General features: G+C 38.9%; 1 pseudogene; it reads left to right on the top strand.

Annotated features, from left to right (window-relative positions):
* The first annotated feature begins 2,627 nt into the window (after positions 1 to 2,627).
* Positions 2,628 to 3,399, top strand: LOC119529049 (annotated as a pseudogene).
* Positions 3,400 to 17,712: the final 14,313 nt, after the last annotated feature.

Below are 17,712 nucleotides of genomic sequence, written 5' to 3'. Positions count from 1 at the left end.
CCCATTACATAGAAAATAAACAGTAAGAATTCAAAATATTTAGTAACATGCACAAGTTTTCTGAGATACTTAGAGGAAGAGATGGAATGTGATTCAAGGCCTTCTGATTCTAGAGGAAGTAAGCTTAACTAGTAAGCATTCTGCCCCCCAAACAAGTTTTGTGCCAGTATGACCAGATTTCTCTTTTAAGGACATTTTGAAAACAGATTTAGATTCTTCAAAATCAACTGAGGCTGGTTTTCATTTTGTTTGGGTCTTTGGTTATGTTTTTTGATTAGGTTGGTGTTTTTGTTTCCTAAGTTGCCAAAATGCAATATACCAGAAATGGGTTGGCTTTTTCAATGGAGGTGTATTAGTTCACAAATTTACAGTTCAAAGGCCATGAAAATGACTAAATTAAGGCATTAAGAAGAAGATACTTTCTGTGGGAAAGGCTGCTGTCACATTGAAAGTACATGGTGACGTCTGCTGCTCCTTCTTTCCTGGGCCCTGGTTTCAAAATGGCTCTCTCAGTTTCTACGGGTCTTTCTTGCTTCCCCTGGGGTGTTTTCCTTCTAAGCTCTCTCCCTGAGCTCTCTTAAAAGACTCCAATAATGGATTAAGACTCACCTTGAATTGGATGGGTCACATCTCCATGGAAACAACCTAATCAAAAGTGTTAGGGTTTCTGAGCCTGACAAAAACATTCCTCTTTTTTGGAGGGGGGGGGGGGGATTCTTAGCCAAAGATGAAAGGAGATTCCTTTCTCTCCACCAGATTCTTTTCTTCTCAATTAGGTCATTTTGTAAGGTACTGAGCAACAGGTTGACAACTCCAAGGAAAAGATATCAATTAGAAAAGTTTTCAATAAAGCCCTTTTCTCTTTCACTCAAAATGACATGAAGTCATGGATTGTGACACAGACCTTGTGCACCTTCTCAGATTCTCCTAACTGCTCTCTCCTCTCTCCTGGTCACAGCCCCACTCATGTAGGGTCATTCTTCCACTTTCAGGACATGGGAACTGTCTTTCTGAACAGTTGCTAAGGGGTGGATTATACACTGAGAAGAGAGGAGCTCTGCATAGGGTAAACATTGACCAATGGGAAATGGAAGGCAGGAGGGAGAAGAGCAGATGAAGATCCCCTGCTTTTCTTCTTCCTTGGAGTACTAGAAGGCACGGTTTCTCCTTGTGACTCTTGCAGAAATGTACTGTGTGCAAAGCAAATAGCCTGCCAAGTGTCTCTTCACTACTGACACATGGTGAGAAGCATCACATTCCTTCACAACTTCCTTGAGTGGTTCTCTTTTTTGCTCACCATTACCAACCTGGGTTTGCACCTCCCAAATCAGTTTTAGTGCCTTACTCATGACTTCACAGATAGAGACCATCTTGGAGCTGGGTGTGGTTGTGAGGAGAAGGGCAATATGCAAATTATAGATCAAGCCCTTAAAAATAATTGAATAAACACCGCTTTCTCTCTTTCTCTTTCTCTCTCCTCACCCCCAAACCCCATATGCTGGGAAGTAGCAAAAATTAGAACAATCTTGGAAGCTACAAATTATTGATGGCTGAGCTACCATTGCTAGTACTGGTCCTTTCATCACCAGGTTTTTAAGTAAGAGAGAAATAAACTTTCATATTTAAAAATATATATATTTTATGAGCCTCAACCATTGCCTCAGGCTCTACTTTCTAAAAACTCAAGATAAATGTGTAATAATCAAATATTACCTGCAATGGTTTGCCAGCTTTCTTCTGGTAAGAACTCTTACTGGAAGTATATTAAAAGTCCTAGCTGACTTAGGAGGGCAGATAAATCTGAAAAGAAATTTTTCCATGGTCAAGTGTCACAGACATAACTTCGACCAGGTTCACATAAACCAAAGGAATGTAATGTAGTTTTTCATAGTTAGATGGCTTGAGAGAGAGGTCGGGTTGTGTGTGTGTGTGTGTGTGTGTGTGTGTGTGTGTGTGTGTGTGTGTGTGTAGTGGGGCAGGCAGCCCAGTGAGCCTACATCGTGGTTCTGCTCAGTCAGTACACAGAGAAAAGTGGGGCTGAAGGAATCACTCCTCAAGTGCCTTTGACCACGAGGCTAGATTTAAATGTTTTAGCAAACTCTCAGCTCAAACTTGGCCCACATCTGCCTTTACTCACTCTCAACTCTTCTTTTGCTACCCAGCCATTAAGAGAACAAATAAACACGAGAATGGCATGACTCTGCCAGTAGATTTCCAGCTCTGTAGCTCGCCCTTGCCATTCTTTTTGTTCTCCCCAAATTCTGAGTCCTTGCCGCAGAAAGAAAATTAGATACTTGCTTTCCCAGCTTTCCTTGCACCTAGGTACAGTATTGTGACAAATCTTGTACACTGCTTTTCTTATGCGTTTTATCCTCTTACAAAGTACTCCAGTAAACTGATTAAGACCCACCTTGGATGGGGTGGGTCACATCTCAGTTGAAATAACCTAATCAAAAGGTCCCACCTATAACAGGTCTGCACGCACAGGAATGGATTAAAAGAACATGAGTCGCCCTGGCGCCCCTCCTTCGGCGGCCTCGCATCCCCGCCCGCAGACCCCTGCCCGCGGCTCCCAGCCACCTGAGACCCCCGGGCGTCCCTGACTCCCGACTGCGGGTGCGAAGGGAGTGCCGCCGCCGGGGGCTCGGAAGGGGTCGCCCGGGTCCCAGGACCACCGCCCCTAGCTGCTGCTTGGTTCTCGCAAACGCGTTCCGCCTGGGAGGCGATCAACGGTTGGCGCGATGAGTGCCAACGAGGACCAAGAGATGGAACTAGAAGCATTACGTTCGATTTATGAAGGAGATGAAAGTTTCTGGGAATTAAGTCCAGTTTCATTTCAATATAGGGTGAAAATGGTGATCCCAAAGCCTTCTTAATAGAGATTTCCTGGACACAAACATATCCCCAAACACCTCCAATTATATCTATGAACGCTTTTTTTAACAACACCATATCATCAGCTGTAAAGCAGAATATATTGGCCAAATTACAGGAAGCAGTTGAAGTTAATCTTGGAACTGCTATGACATACACATTGCTTGAATATGCCAAAGACAATAAAGAACAATTCATGGAGAACCACCTCCTGTTAATTCTACGACATCCATAAGTAATATCATCTGTGTTGAAACTCCTAATACAGCCGCATCAAGTAAGAAAAAAGACAAAAAAGAACAACTTTCAAAAGCCCAGAAACGTAAGCTGGCAGATAAAACAGATCACAAAGGGGAACTTCCTCGAGGATGGAACTGGGTTGATGTGGTTAAGTTAAGCAAAACTGGTTCTAAAGATGACGAATAGTACTTGGAATCTGAGACAACAAAAGAGCATCCTTTACAAAAGTAAACTGGATTCAAAATCTTTCATCACTCTTTTCTGGTATTGAAGTGGCTTTTTATAAAACACAATTTTTTGTATGTTTCTTATGTGAAAAATGTTGTAAGCTATAAGTTCATTAAACGATCTGGTTGTATTAAATTATTTTCACAAACTTGCCTTAATAAAAGGTAAAAATGTTACTATTTAGTATACTTTATGAAGCCTGTCAAGCTTTGTAAGTGGACAAATATGGGGGATAATACATAATCAGTGTTAATTTATATGATCTTATTCTAGTGGATGTGATATATTTTTAAAGGAGAATGAACCCCTTTGAAACTCTCATCCCAGTGGAGCAAAATACTGAGCAAACAATTATTCAGCAGCCTGATCCATGTTAATTAGCTTCTCATCTTAAATCAAGTCTTCGTCCCTTCTTTCTCTTAATTACTTAAGCATAAATTGCTCCAGAGAAATTTACATCCCGGTATTTGTAGTTCCTTTTTATTTTTCAAGGATGAACTGCTTCCCTTTAGTAAATGGATATCTATTTATACTTTTCTCTTGGTTTGCATCAAGATGTTTGATCATGAGAGATTTCAATGCTTTGTGAAATAGGATAATATAAAAAACAAAAATCTGAATACATTAGAAAGTATTTTGAATAGCAATGATGGCTCTTATTTACAACATTTCTCTTTGCTACATATACCATAATGGAGTAAAAGATGCCTTAATATTTAATTTTTTATTGTTGGAGACAATGATTTTAATGAATTCCTATTTATCTGCTATTGTGTGTTTTTAGTTGTTTGATAACTGAAGTCTTCTGAATGGCTTAACAGAGAAACAAGTCTTGTCGCTTTTCAGAGCATCTCTTCAACTATACAAATGTATTTCTCAACCTGAGCATCTTTGCAATAATAGACATAGAAGTCTTTCAAATGCTGAATTGTAGTACATGCTTGATTTTAAAAGAAATCATTAATAGAGGAAAATATTGGTGTAGTTTTACCTTATCAGGAAAAATTATTGATGTTTATGTGTGATTTATAGTGATTTTGTATATATGTCCCATAAGAACACTTAGAACTACTGCTGTGGTACCCCGAAGGGTAGAAATGTTAGTTCCTCAAGTTATAGCTGTGCAGCTTGGGTCTGAGTTTTTAAAGAATAATGAACTTTTAAAGAAGTTACCTTAGAATAAGAGCAGTTTCTGGAGTTGTATGCTTGGTTTTTACTGGGTTAACATTAGCTTCAGTTAAAACTTTTGAATTATAAACTGTGTAATTAAAAGTGAAAGAGCTTAGTCTCATTTTCAAAAGTTGAATCATGATTTATTTCTTGAATTAATATGATAGAAACATTAAAATTCAGGACCACTGAAATAGGCCAACTTTTGTTTTCAGGTTGTGGTGTGTAAGTTTTGTTGTGTTTAATTGTTTGCTTGTGTTTTAAAGAAACTGAAAGAGCTAGCTCTACTAGTGGAAGAAAAAATACATTGTTTTGCTCTGATTATTCTAAAACTGTTCAGGCTTATTGTGGTTCATAGATGATTACCAAGAATGCTAGTTAAATGCCAATGAACTATTTTTACTGTTTTATACGATATGTATGAATTTCTGGGAGTGATGGTGGTGGTGCTGCCTCCCATTACCTTATGTCAAATAGTTAAGCATTCTCGTTGATGTTGCCATCATCTGTTTAACACTCCCAGTATGTTTTCTGAATGTCTATTTACTTAAAATGGTTTGGAATGACAAAACTACCAAGCAATAAAATCTGAATTCCAAAAAAAAAAAAAAAAAAAAAGAACATGGTATTTTCTGGGGTACATAACAGCTTCAATCTACCACATGATGGAAGAGATGGAAGGGGGTATAGTTGTAGATTTTAGAACCATGTCAATACTTTATAGTCTCAAAAACAAATTCATAACTGAAAGCAACCAAGATGTGGGGTGAACCCAAATATATTACAAACAAGAGAAAATGAAACTTATTGTGTTACTATTGAATAACAGTTTTTTGGGGTGGGGTGAACTAACCCCGGTAACTTTAAGACCAATGAACTGCACAAAATATGGTACTCTAGTTAAATTTGTTTTTCACAGGGGTATGGATTAGCAATTCTGAAACTATTTTATGTGTATTTGAAGAACGAGTTAATTAGTGAATATATTGTGGACGAAATACAGGTTTCTCACTGTCAGAGAAGAGTTACAAATAAGAAAAGGAGGAACACTGGAATAAAACCTATGTATTGGATTGGAATTGGAGTTATCAGTATGTAATCATGGTATGCACACACATGCATACACACACAGAGATACAGATAGATGAAGAAATAGACACATGTGTGTATATGTGTGTTAGTATACACAGATATATTTCCATCTGCTTTCTGTTAAGAAGACCAAGAAACCATGAAAGCAATGACACCCCAACATCAATGACTACACATAGCACCCAGATCTTGGTCTCTAGTGACATTCTCCAATAAAAGGAAGAAGAGTTTCTTGGAGAAATGGATGATTCCAGGACTGAGGTTGGGAAAGTACAGGAGGAGCTTGCAAACATTGTATGGCTCCAGAAAGTAAAGAATTGCTCAAAAAATGGTGGGCCATGCTTAAAGAACACAGGCACCAAACTGAAGGCATTGCCAATGGCCAAAGTGGAGACAATCTGAGTAATAAAGTAAATACTAATAGTAATGGATTATAAACCATAGAGTAAAATAAGTATCCATGAGTCCAGACTGATGTAAATAAGTAATTGAAAAACAAATAGGAGAGAAGGGACAGGTCTTCCTTATGGTAGATTTCCAATTCATAAATGTAGAAGGAATTATGGAAACAGAAAAATACCATTTGGTAAATATTAATAAGGGATATTAAAATTAGTGAGTACAAACATTGAGGATGAGGACTAATGGTTTGGTATGCTGAGCCCTCTATCCTGGGGCTTGCCCTTATGAAGCTCATTACTGCAAAGGAGAGGCTAAACCTGCTTATAATTGTGCCTAAGGGTCTCCCCCTGAGTATCTCTTTGTTGCTCAGATGTGGCCCTCTCGCTCTCTCTAACTGAGTCACCTTGGCAGGTGATCTCACTGCCCTCCCCACTACGTGGGACCTGACTCCCAGGGATGTAAATCTCCCTGGCAACATGGGATATGACTCCCAGGGATGAATCTGGACCCAACATCATAGGATTGAGAACATTGTCTTGACCAAAAGGGGGATGCAAAATGAAATGAAATAAAGTTTCAGTGGCTGAGAGATTTCAGATGGAGTCGGGAGGTCACTCTGGTGGACATTCTTATGCACTATATAGATAACAACTTTTAGGTTTTAATGTATTGGAATAGCTTGAAGTAAATACCTGAAACTATCAAACTCCAACCCAGTAGCCTTGACTCTTGAAGACGACTGTATAACAGTGTAGCTTACAAGGAGTGACAGTGTGATTGTGAAAACCTTGTGGATCGCACTCCCTTTAGTGTATGGATGGATGAGTGGAAAAATGGGGACAAAAACTAAATGAAAAATAGGGTGGGATGGGGGGTGGTTTGGGTGTTCTTTTTTATTTTTATTTTTTATTCTTATTCTGATTCTTTCTAACGTAAGGAAAATGTTCAAAAATAGATTGGGGTGATGAAGGCATAACTATATGATGGTGCTGTGAACAGTTGATTGTACACCATAGATGATTGTATGGTATGTGAATATATTTCAATAAAACTGAATTTAATTAAAAAAAATGTCATTGAACAGAAAGAAACAAAAGACAGGGGCCCTGTGCCAGATTAAAGGACACCAGAGAGAGATGACAACAAGAGTTTGCAATTAGAATAAGTCAGAAACTACAATAAAGTTACCAGGGGCTGGGGTTGAGGTAGGGAATGGGGAGTAAAGGCTTAAATTGTACAGAGTTTCTATTTGGGCTGATGGGAAAGTTTTGGTAATCGTTGGTGGTGATAATAGCACAACGTTGTGAATGCAATTAACAGCACTGAGTTATATATTTAAATGTTAAAAGGGGAAATTTTAGGTTTTTTTTTTTAATATAATTTTTTTAATTTTATTTTGAAATAAATTCAAAGTTACATGAATAGCTGCAAAAACAATACTAGCCCCATACACAGAATTCCATCATACCCTGACCCCCCTCCCCCGATACCTCAATCCACCAACTTTAACATGCTGTCACATCGCTATTTCTTTCCCTCCCTCCCTCCCTATCATGCATCATATATTTCTCTGTCTTCTGAACATATGAGTTAGCTGCACACATCCTTGAACATACACTATAATGCACGTATGTACTTCCCATGAACAAGAACATTGTTTTATGTAATTCCATTAAGCACAGCTAAGAAGTATAAGAGATTCAACAATGATATAATGCTTACATTCTATATTTCCTTTTCCTTATGTCTCAACTGTGTCCCTTCGAGCCACCTGTCCTCCACCCTCCAATCCCATCCAAGTTCATCCTTAGCAGGCAATTGTTGTCTAGTTAGACTGTCTTTTTTTTTTTCTCCTTTTTTCAATTGTGGAAACATATATACAGCCTAAATCTTCCCATTCCACCCCCTCCCTAGCCTTTCTTAGTGGGATTAATCACATTTAGAATGATGTTATGCTCTTTCCCACCATCCATTACTAGAAATTTCCCTTCACCTCAAACAGCAACCCTACACTCCTTTCTTAACTTCCCATTGCCCCTTCCCCCATTTCTCTTAACCCAAACTCTAATTTCATCTCTATGGTTATATTCTCTGATAATTTCTTTGTATTTACTGTGGGGCTTAAAATTAACCTCTTAAATCCCTATCAATCTTGTTTTTCTTTGATACCACCTTCACTTCAATAGGGCACATAAACCATGATCCTATACTCCTTCATTCCCCCACCTTTATATAGTTGTCTAAAATTACATATTTTACATTGAGTTCAAAACCACTGATTTGCCCTTAGAGTTTGTGTATTTTTTATCATGTAGGAAGTAAGTAGTGGAGTTATAGTTCAAAAATTATTGACTTCTATTTGTATTCCATTGTGTTTGGAGAATGTTCTTTGAGTATATTCAATTTTTTCTTTTTTTTAATTTCTTGAGGCTTGTTTTATGTCCCAGCTTATGGTCCCTTCTGGAGAAAGATCTGTGATCACTAGAGAAAAATGAGTGTCCTGGTGATTTGGGATGTAAGGTACTATATGTGTCTGTTAAAATTCTCTACATCTCTTTCTCCTTTCTTTGTCTCTCTGTTGGTAGGGCTTCCTTTAGAATCTGAAGTAGGGCAGGTCTTTTATTGGCAAAGTCTCTCAGCATTTGTTTGTCTGTGAAAAATTTAAGCTCTCCCTCAAATTTGAAGGAGAGTTTTGCTGGATAAAGTATTCTTGGCTGGAAATTTTTCTCTCTCAGAATTTTAAATACGTCATGCCACTGTCTTCTCGCCTCCATAGTGGCCACTGAGTAGTCACTACTTAGTCTTATATTGTTTCTTTTGTATGTGGTGAATTGCTTTTCTCTTGCTGCTTTCAGAACTTGCTCCTTCTCTTCAGTATTTGAGAGTCTGATCAGAATATGTCTTGGGGTGGGTTTATTTGGATTTATTCTGTTTGGAGTTCGCTGGGCATTTATGCTTTGTGTGTTTATATTGCGTAGAAGGTTTGGGAAGTTTTCCCCAACAATTTCTTTGAATACTCTTTCTAGACCTTTACCCTTCTCTTCCCCTTCTGGGACACCAATAAGTCTTAAGTTTGGACGTTTTATTTTATCTATCGTATCCCTGAGCTCCATTGCAATTTTTTCAATTTTTTTCTCCATTCTTTCTTTTGTTCTTTCATTTTCTGTTCTGTGGATTTCTAGGACACTGAAATGTTGTTCAACTTCCTCTAGTCTTGTATTGTGAATATCCAGAGTGTTTTTAATTTGGCCAACAGTTTCTTTTATTTCCATAAGATCTTCTATTTTTTTATTTACTCTTGCAATGTCTTCTTTATGCTCTTCTAGGGTCTTTTTTATGGCACTTATATCCTGGGCCATGGTCCTCTTGATGTCCTTTAAATCCTTTGCCATGTTTTCATTCTTTGATTGTAGTTCTTTGATTAAATTTGCGAGATATAACGTTTCTTCCGAAATCTTGATTTGTGTGTTTGGAGCTGGATTCTCCATATCATCTGGTTTTATCATATGCATTAAGATTTTCTGTTGTTTTTGGCCTCTTGGCATTTGTTTTGCTTGATAGGGTTCTTTCAAATTGTATCAAAAAAAGGGATATCGATCTAATTTTTCAGAGACACAGTTTGATGATATCTCTAAATAACCAGCAGATGGCATCTGTGAGCCACTTATATCCCTCCAGACAGTTCTCACGTAGTGAGGGGAAATGATTCTTGTGTGTTCAGTTGGAGAGCTCAGCCTGGGAGCGCTGCTGGAGTCACCTGCCCTGAATCTGGGGCACACACATGGGTGGCCAGGGAGGAAGGGCAGCTCTCTCTCAGTGTCCCGTAAACCACCGGACTTGGCATAGCGCCCCTGGGTTCTTCAAGCGGATCCCCTCCCCCAGCCGCGATCCTCCCTCAGCCGAGGGGGATGCCGTGCTACGTCATCAGTGTGCGCTGTCCCTCTAGGGAAGCCCTGGGCCACCTGGCTGTGCTGCGGGGCTCTCAGCTTGTTTCAGAATACAGAATGTGTGAGGCTGTCTCTACTGCAATGCCTTGTGGGCTGAGAGCAGCTGAGGTTTTCTCCACAGAGAGAGAGCGAGAGACAGAATATTTCCCCCAATTCTCCCAAGGTCAGTTGTCACCAAAAGCCTCTGTCTGCTTGTGAGGATTCGTTGTCTGTATTGAGCAGTTATTATTAAAACCTCACTTGGAGCTGGGCTGAGAAAGTGCACGGCGCGGCTTCCGTGAGGGAGGGGCTCTCGGCTCTAGGTTCTCGGCTCTCAGCGCGGGTCCGCAATTTTACTTACAGATTTTATGCTGTGATCTCGGGCATCCCTCCCAATTCATGTTGGTGGAAGTTGAATGTACTGTCCCGTTTGTCTCCCCACTACCATTCCAGGTTATTTACTGGTTTTTTGTTCATTTATGAATTGTTCTGGGGGAGACTAAGTCTTCCACTTCTTTCTATGCCGCCATCTTCCCAGAATCCCCGAGAAATTATAATTTGAAGGAAACATGTCTTGGATAAACTTGTAGCAGCTTCTTTTCTAGAATGGTACATTGAACTATTTTTGTGTGTGTGTGTGTCTACAGGCAAAAGATAATTACTCTCAAGACCCTTAAAATGTTCTTTTGATGATTGAGTCCTGTTTCCATTAAAGATATATTCCAGTCTTAATCTATGTTCCTGTGGGTGTGAACCCATTTGTAAAATATTATTTGTTAAGATGTGGATTCATTTTAAGTAGGATTCTTGAAATCTGATTTAGATGAGGCCAAATTGAATCATGGTGGGCTTTAATCCACATGTCCTCTGTCTTAATAAGATAATAAACATCTTTAGGTTATAGTCTATAGTTCCTTTATTTCTCCAGTGTATCTCATGCTTTATATATTTCAAATGTCAGACCTTCGTTGGGGTTTCCTTCAGACTGGTTCATGTCTTTTCTGCATGTCTTCTAATTTTGAGTTCTTCCTTACTTTCTGGCAACACAGGTCTTCCAGTCAAATACTTGTCCTGAATTCAGCCATTTGTTCAAGCTCCCCTCTTTCTTTTACCTCTCTGGAGATAGCTGCCAGCTGTTGCTCTTTTGGCCAGTGGGTAGCAGAGGCGCTGCCTCAGGGTCACCTGACATGTGCTCGTTGCATCCGGGAGGAGAGAGGCGGCAACAGCGAGTCCAGCCAGCCAGAAGCAGCAGAGAGGAGGGACGGGAGGGGTGGGGTGGGGCAGGGAGTGGGTCGAGGCTGCCCTTGGTGGGGTAACGGGGGCAGAACGGCGGAAAAGACCCGGCAGCCGCCCTCCTCTGCCCCCACCTCCGCCCCTGCAGGAACACTCTTTTTGGATTATTTGAGAACCGAATTGTTCTACTAGTATTATTCCATTTTTTAAATTACCCCCCTCCTCCTCACTCCCCAGCCGCCCCCACCCCCACGCCTGCCTCGCCTCTGGTTGCATGGCCAAATTTTAGGTGTTTATGTTATTAGAATAAAACATTTTTTAAAAAAATCAATGGAACTGTATAACATGAACAGTGAACCCTAATGTAAACCATCAACTACAGTCAACAGTGCAGTTATAAAATTTTTCTTTCAATTGTAACAAGTATACCGCATTAATTCAAGGTGTTAATAATGGGGTAGTATATGGGAACTCTGTATTTTATGCATGATTTTCTGTAAACCTACAACTTCTCTAATAAAAAAATGCAAATTGTCGTTGTTGATTGGATCCTGGAAAAAAAAATTAGTGAATAAAAGGCCATGAGTAATAAGATATTTGCATGGCCTCAAAGTATCTGCCAATCAGATATTTTTTAATTAAAAAGGGGGAAAATAGTAACTTTACAGTTTGGAGATCTGGCAGACACCACTTTGACCTTGTGATTGTAGCTAACATCACTAATAACATGACCTTTTGATGTATCTCCTGATACTAAGCACCAAGAAGGGCACAGCATCATTTCTGTGATATTCTTCTCCAAAATGCAAAACCTGAATTTAATTAGGAGGAAACATCACTCAAATCCAAATTAAGGGACACTGTACAAAATAATTGGCCAGTACTTTTCAAAAGTGTCGTGGAAGACGGAAAAGACAGAGGAGCTGTCTCAGATGGGAATAGACCAAGGAGGCAAGGCTGTTGGATGCAGTATGAGCACCTGGCTTGGATCCCAGGCCAGAAAAAAGGACACTAGTAGAATAGTTGGTGAAAGGTGAAGACGGTTGGTAGAAGAGTTAATAGTATTGTATCAATATTAATTTACTAAATTTGATCATTGTCCTATGATTAGAAGATAAGTTAACACTTGGGAAAGGTGGGTGAATTTTTGCAACTTTTTGTAAAACTAAAATGATTTCAAAATGAAAATTAAAAAAAATAAAACACAAAAAGAATACCGATTACCCTTGGGGAAGGGTGTACCAACTGGAAGGGGCATGAGGAAACCTGGGGATGCTAGAAATATCCTCTTTCTTGGTCCAGGTTATTGGATACATGTGTGTATACATGAATGCAATTTTATTGAGCAGTACACTTAAGATTTATGTACTTTGCTATATGTATGTTATTTCTCAATTTTTAAAAAGTAATTTTTAAATGTCATAAAGAAATTTTGGCCAAGTAAGGCTGAAAGATAAGCCCAGTGACTTCCTTTGGCATAGGTTCCTTAAAAAGTTCAGAAAAGTACTACGTATCACGATTGCTATCAATGAGTGCAGCCAGTCCCCAGAGGAAACATGAGATGCCAAATTCACGGCCCAAGTCAGCATTTAAAGGATGCTTATAATGTGACAAACACTATATGAAGTATTTTTCCTTTCACTGATTCTTCGTGACAGAGGTAGATTCTAGTTTTGTTTGTTTGTTTATTTGTTTGTTAGCATGAGGAATTCAAATTTCAGAGAAGTGAGAAGGCATTGGGAAATCCAAGCAGAAACTGGAGTTTGAACCTGCTGTATCTACCTTTTAGTCCAGGGTTTTTCTGCTTCCTCACACTATCTCAAACAAGAAGATTTTGACTTGTATTTTACAAAAAATGAAATCCTAGTCATTTTACAGTTGAAGTTGTTAAAACTATTATTAGTGTCACGATTACAGGCTACACTCCAAGTAAAAATAATTGCCTAATAAAGGAAAAGTTTGGACACTTAGTCCTTTATAAAGAAATGTTGAAAAAAATCTTCACATTTAGCTTTTAAGTATCAGCTTGATTTTCCTCCCCTTTTGCTAACTTTCAGGCTTTACTTCATTAACTTTACCTTAAATTTAAGTTGAAAGTCTATCAGCAATCATAATAAAATCATAGAATGAGTTCAGACAGACTCGTTGTCAAGTCAATAACAATGACTAAGTAAATCCTTGGCAAAACACTTATCTGAATCTCTTCGCTACACATATTAGAGACTGTTCTATTCTATCTCAAACATCTCATATTCTAATTAGTCCAGGAATCCTGAAATCATCTCAGCCTATGCACACAGCTTAGTAGTCTCCCTGCGGCTAATACAGTCTGTGGTTTAAGACCACCAACTTTAAAGTCTGGTAACCCTGGTTCAAGTGCTGACGCTACCGTTTTCCTTGGATGACCTTGGGCAAGTTATTTAACCTTCCTGAAGCACAGGTTTCCTATCATTTCAATGAGAATAGTATTAATTGTTAGAAGAGAACATGAGATGAAGCATATTCCTTGGCCTGTAATCACTTGTATTATCTGACACTAATCCAAGATCACTGATATTCTGTTCATTGTTCAAGTGTTCATTTCCAAGTGTTTTTATTGAGGACCTACTATGTGCAAAACAGTCTGAGGTAGAGAAGATTAACCCTTTCGGTTTGTCAACGTAAAATCGTTCTACTCTAGAATCCATTCTAAAGGTATTTTATGTGCATATACAGTGTGCCAGCCATTGTATCCGGTGTGGGGGAAACAAGTCCCCAAACTCCTGAAGTTCTATTCCACTGAGAGAAAACAGACAAGGAGTAACAAAGAAACAAGATGATTTCAGTCAGTGGAGAAAGTAAGGCAGGTTTATGTGACAGAGGGTAATGGAGGGAGCCATGCCAAACTGGCTGATCATGGAAAGCCTGCTGCTCCCTCCCCTCTCTGCCCTGGCCTTTCTGACAGCTCAACTGTCCACTGAGCCTGAGCAGCCAAACTGGATCACAATATGGAAGCCACAGACTCCACAGAGGGAGACACAAGGTGGAAAGGACCAGGATGCCCGACACCATGTGGCACTAGTTTCTCTTGCCCAAGCTACTGTTATTTTGTGTTTTCATTCACAGCCAAGCCTAATAACCAAAATGATTACTTATTCTCTTCTGGGGACATCTGCTTCCAAACTTATCAAATAACGAAATAAAGAAGAAACTCAGAATGTGATTCACAAAAGTAGAGAGAATGCCAGAGCCTACAGATTAATAATGATGTCTACTTATTTTGTGAGTATATTTAATTATTACTTATCGAATGCTAATTTGTAAAGGATCATTCATACTCATTTAAACATCACAGCAGCTTTATGAATTATCTACCTCAAGCCTCATTTGAAAGATAAGCAAACACATCTGAGCAGTCAAGTCGTTTCTTAAATAAGTGACCATGCCAAATAAGTGACTGTGTTAGTGTAGAGTCCACACTGCTGACCACTTCCCAGTACTATCTCTAGGGTCAGCAGAAAGGTTAAGAAAATGAAAAGTAAAGAAAATGAAAAGATAGAGGCACATGCCAGGATAAAGGAAGTATTAAATTTAAAAAAAAAAATGTTTAAATAAATAAATTGCTACTGAATGAAAGGAGGCAAGAGAAATAAGAATAATGGAAATAAAGAATTGGAGGAAGGCCTACCAGTAAGATGGTAGCCTCCTGCTTTAATTTTGTGGCTGAGGCAATCCATACTTCTAAGTGAAAGCATCTCTTGCTAACCTGAGAACACTGCCCGAGTGCCAGCTTCCTGACCTAGGGAAGAAAGCACACAAGCTTTGCTCTACAGCAAAGTTAGGTATGGCTCTCAGGCCAAATCCTGTTTTTGGAAATAAAGTTTTATTGGCACAGAGCCACACACATTCATTTACTTACTGTCTATGGCTGCTTTTGTTCTACAAGGGCCGATATGAGTTATTGCAGCAGAGCCTTAAATATTTGCTCTCTGGCCCTTTACAGAAAAAGTTTGCCCATCCCTACTCTATGGTGTGGCTACAATTAAAAGACTTTCCTGATCACTGTACATCAGCTTTCCTATGACATCAAGCTGAAACATTAGGAACTGTGAAAACCCATTTCTAGGACTTATCTCCACTGCTGAACATCTACATCCTAGGGAAATGCTGGGCTCTGTCTCATAAAAAAAACTTTAATTACCTATTCAGCAAATCCAAATCCATTCTGACTTTCCTCCTACCTGTGAGCCATCAGTCTCATCCCACCTCTGAGAATGTAAACCAGGAGCCACTTCCTTAAACTTCCCTTGCACATGCCTACTACCTTGCTTGAAAACATGACTGTAGGTTTAATTAAGTTTAAATACACTGGATTCATTTTTTGTTCAGACACAATAAACTAAAGTGAAAGAAAATGGAAAAACTTGCTATAAGGAAGATGGCTTTTAGAACGTAATTGGTAAATAGAGTGAAAAAGGGTATCTCGGCTATATTTTTGAACTGGTGGAAAACTGCAGTGACTACATTATTCAGCAAGTAATGTAATGTAACACACTTACTCCCAGAGGAGGGAACCCAGGGTTTTAATCAATTGATAATGCACTTGCCTAGACTCTTGCAGATTTTTCAAACGCCACAAATGAACCACAATTTTATTTATTTTTCTCTTTGGGGCCAGCTCTATTTTTCAACCATAGTAAGAGCAACTTTAAACAGAGAGGACACTTGGGAAGGGAAACTATCCTTCCCAAGAACTCCCGAGCTTCCGATGCTGGACCACGCTTGAGAAAAACCTTGGCGAGACTTCAGATACCACCCATCTCCCAGGTTTCCCTCAAGGATCCTTTAAGGCAACAGGGGCACAAGGAGCTGCAACACTTTAAAAACTGCTGGGCTCCTCATGGGAAGCTACTCTTGGTGAAGTCTGGTTTATGTGCTTGTTTCACAGCAGCTACACACACTCTGTCACCTGGCTCAATGTGATCCTTTTCCTGTGCCATTTCAGCCACTTGTCACTTCTGCTTCCTCTTGGCTTCAGTCGCCAGGCTTCCCTGGGGCATGCGCAATCAATCTCCCTGGGGATTATTCACTTGGTGGATTATGCATGGCATGTTTCTAATCCCAGCTGGGCTTCCACATGCCACCCAGCACGATCTCAGCAACACCCTCTTCTGTCATCTGTTGTGCGCTTGGGAAATAAAATCCAGTTTGAATCCGTTAACCTTGGTTTCTGCCTAAGTTAAACAGAAAGACTGGGTCATTTAGAGACTAGACTTTAGGAAAAAGACAAACCTGGATCTGAACATCAGTTTTGCCTCTTCTGGCTGGGTAGACTTCAGTTATTTACTTAACTGCCATGTGCCTAAATTTTCTCATCTTTAAGTCAGAGTAGCAACACTCAACTCTCAGACTTGCCTAAGGATTACATCAATGCACATATATGATTTATCTTAGATCCTTACAATAAAAATGTTCATGAATAAGAGTAAAGTTTCCTCCTTGAAATCATGAAGAAAGAAAGATCAACAAAGCAATAGAAATATGAGCAGGAAATATTGATAGGTCACAGAAAAAGAAGTATAAATGGCTCTTAACCATCCGAAAAGATGTTAACCTCACTTATAGCAAGAAAAATACAAGTCAAAACTATACAGGCCAATAATTTTTCATCCATAAAATCTGGCAAAATCCAATCCAACAATTTTACAGCATATTCTGCAATAAAGAGTGAAATTAGGCATTCTCATACACTGCTGGCAGGAGTGCAAAATGGTGCAAATCCTTTGGGAAGCAAATTGGCAATCTTTTTCAAAATTACAGATGCATTTACCCTTTTACTCAGCAATTTCCCTCCTGGGAATTTGTTTTACAGCTATATGTAAATGAGCATGAAGTAAAATGACAGATATACCCTATTATTCATTGCAGAGTTGTGTGCATGAGCAAGAGACTGGAAATAACCAAAGTGTCCATCTAGAGGAGACTAGGTAGATGAAACATGGTACTTCTATGCAATATCATGCAGCTGTGAAAAAGAAAAAGAAACTTTCTATGACTTAGGGAAACATCTCCAGAAAATCTATTAATTGAAAAGATAAAATGTAGAATAATATATAGCATCCTAATTTCTATGTAAAAAATGGGAAAATAAGAATATACATATATTTGCTTACATCTGCCCAAAAATAAGCACCAGGGGCTACACAAGAAATTAATTAGAATGATTACCTTTAGGGGGCCTAAGGGTGGAGAAATGGGTAGATAGGATCAGTAGTGAGAACAAGATTTCTTTTGATTCATCTTAATTTTTGAACCATGTGAAAATATTACCAATTCAAGTAATAAAATCAAAACAAAGAAAATTATTGGCATCTTCTTGTAAAATGATTAAGGATTTCAAAAATCATATATTTGGATTATATGTCATTCTGAATATATTTCTAGACTCTTGCTGGATAGTAAATCTTAAAAGTGAGCGCATGTCTTATGCATTACTGTAACCTGGGTGGCCAGCCATGTTTCTTACTCTCAATCAGAGAGTTAAATCTATACTTTAAAAAAAAAAAAC

The sequence above is a fragment of the Choloepus didactylus genome, chromosome 1 (assembly GCF_015220235.1).
Source record: "Choloepus didactylus isolate mChoDid1 chromosome 1, mChoDid1.pri, whole genome shotgun sequence".
NCBI lineage: Eukaryota > Metazoa > Chordata > Mammalia > Pilosa > Megalonychidae > Choloepus > Choloepus didactylus.
The sequence above is the reverse complement of the archived record's forward strand: the minus strand, read 5'-3'. Positions and strand labels throughout refer to the sequence as shown.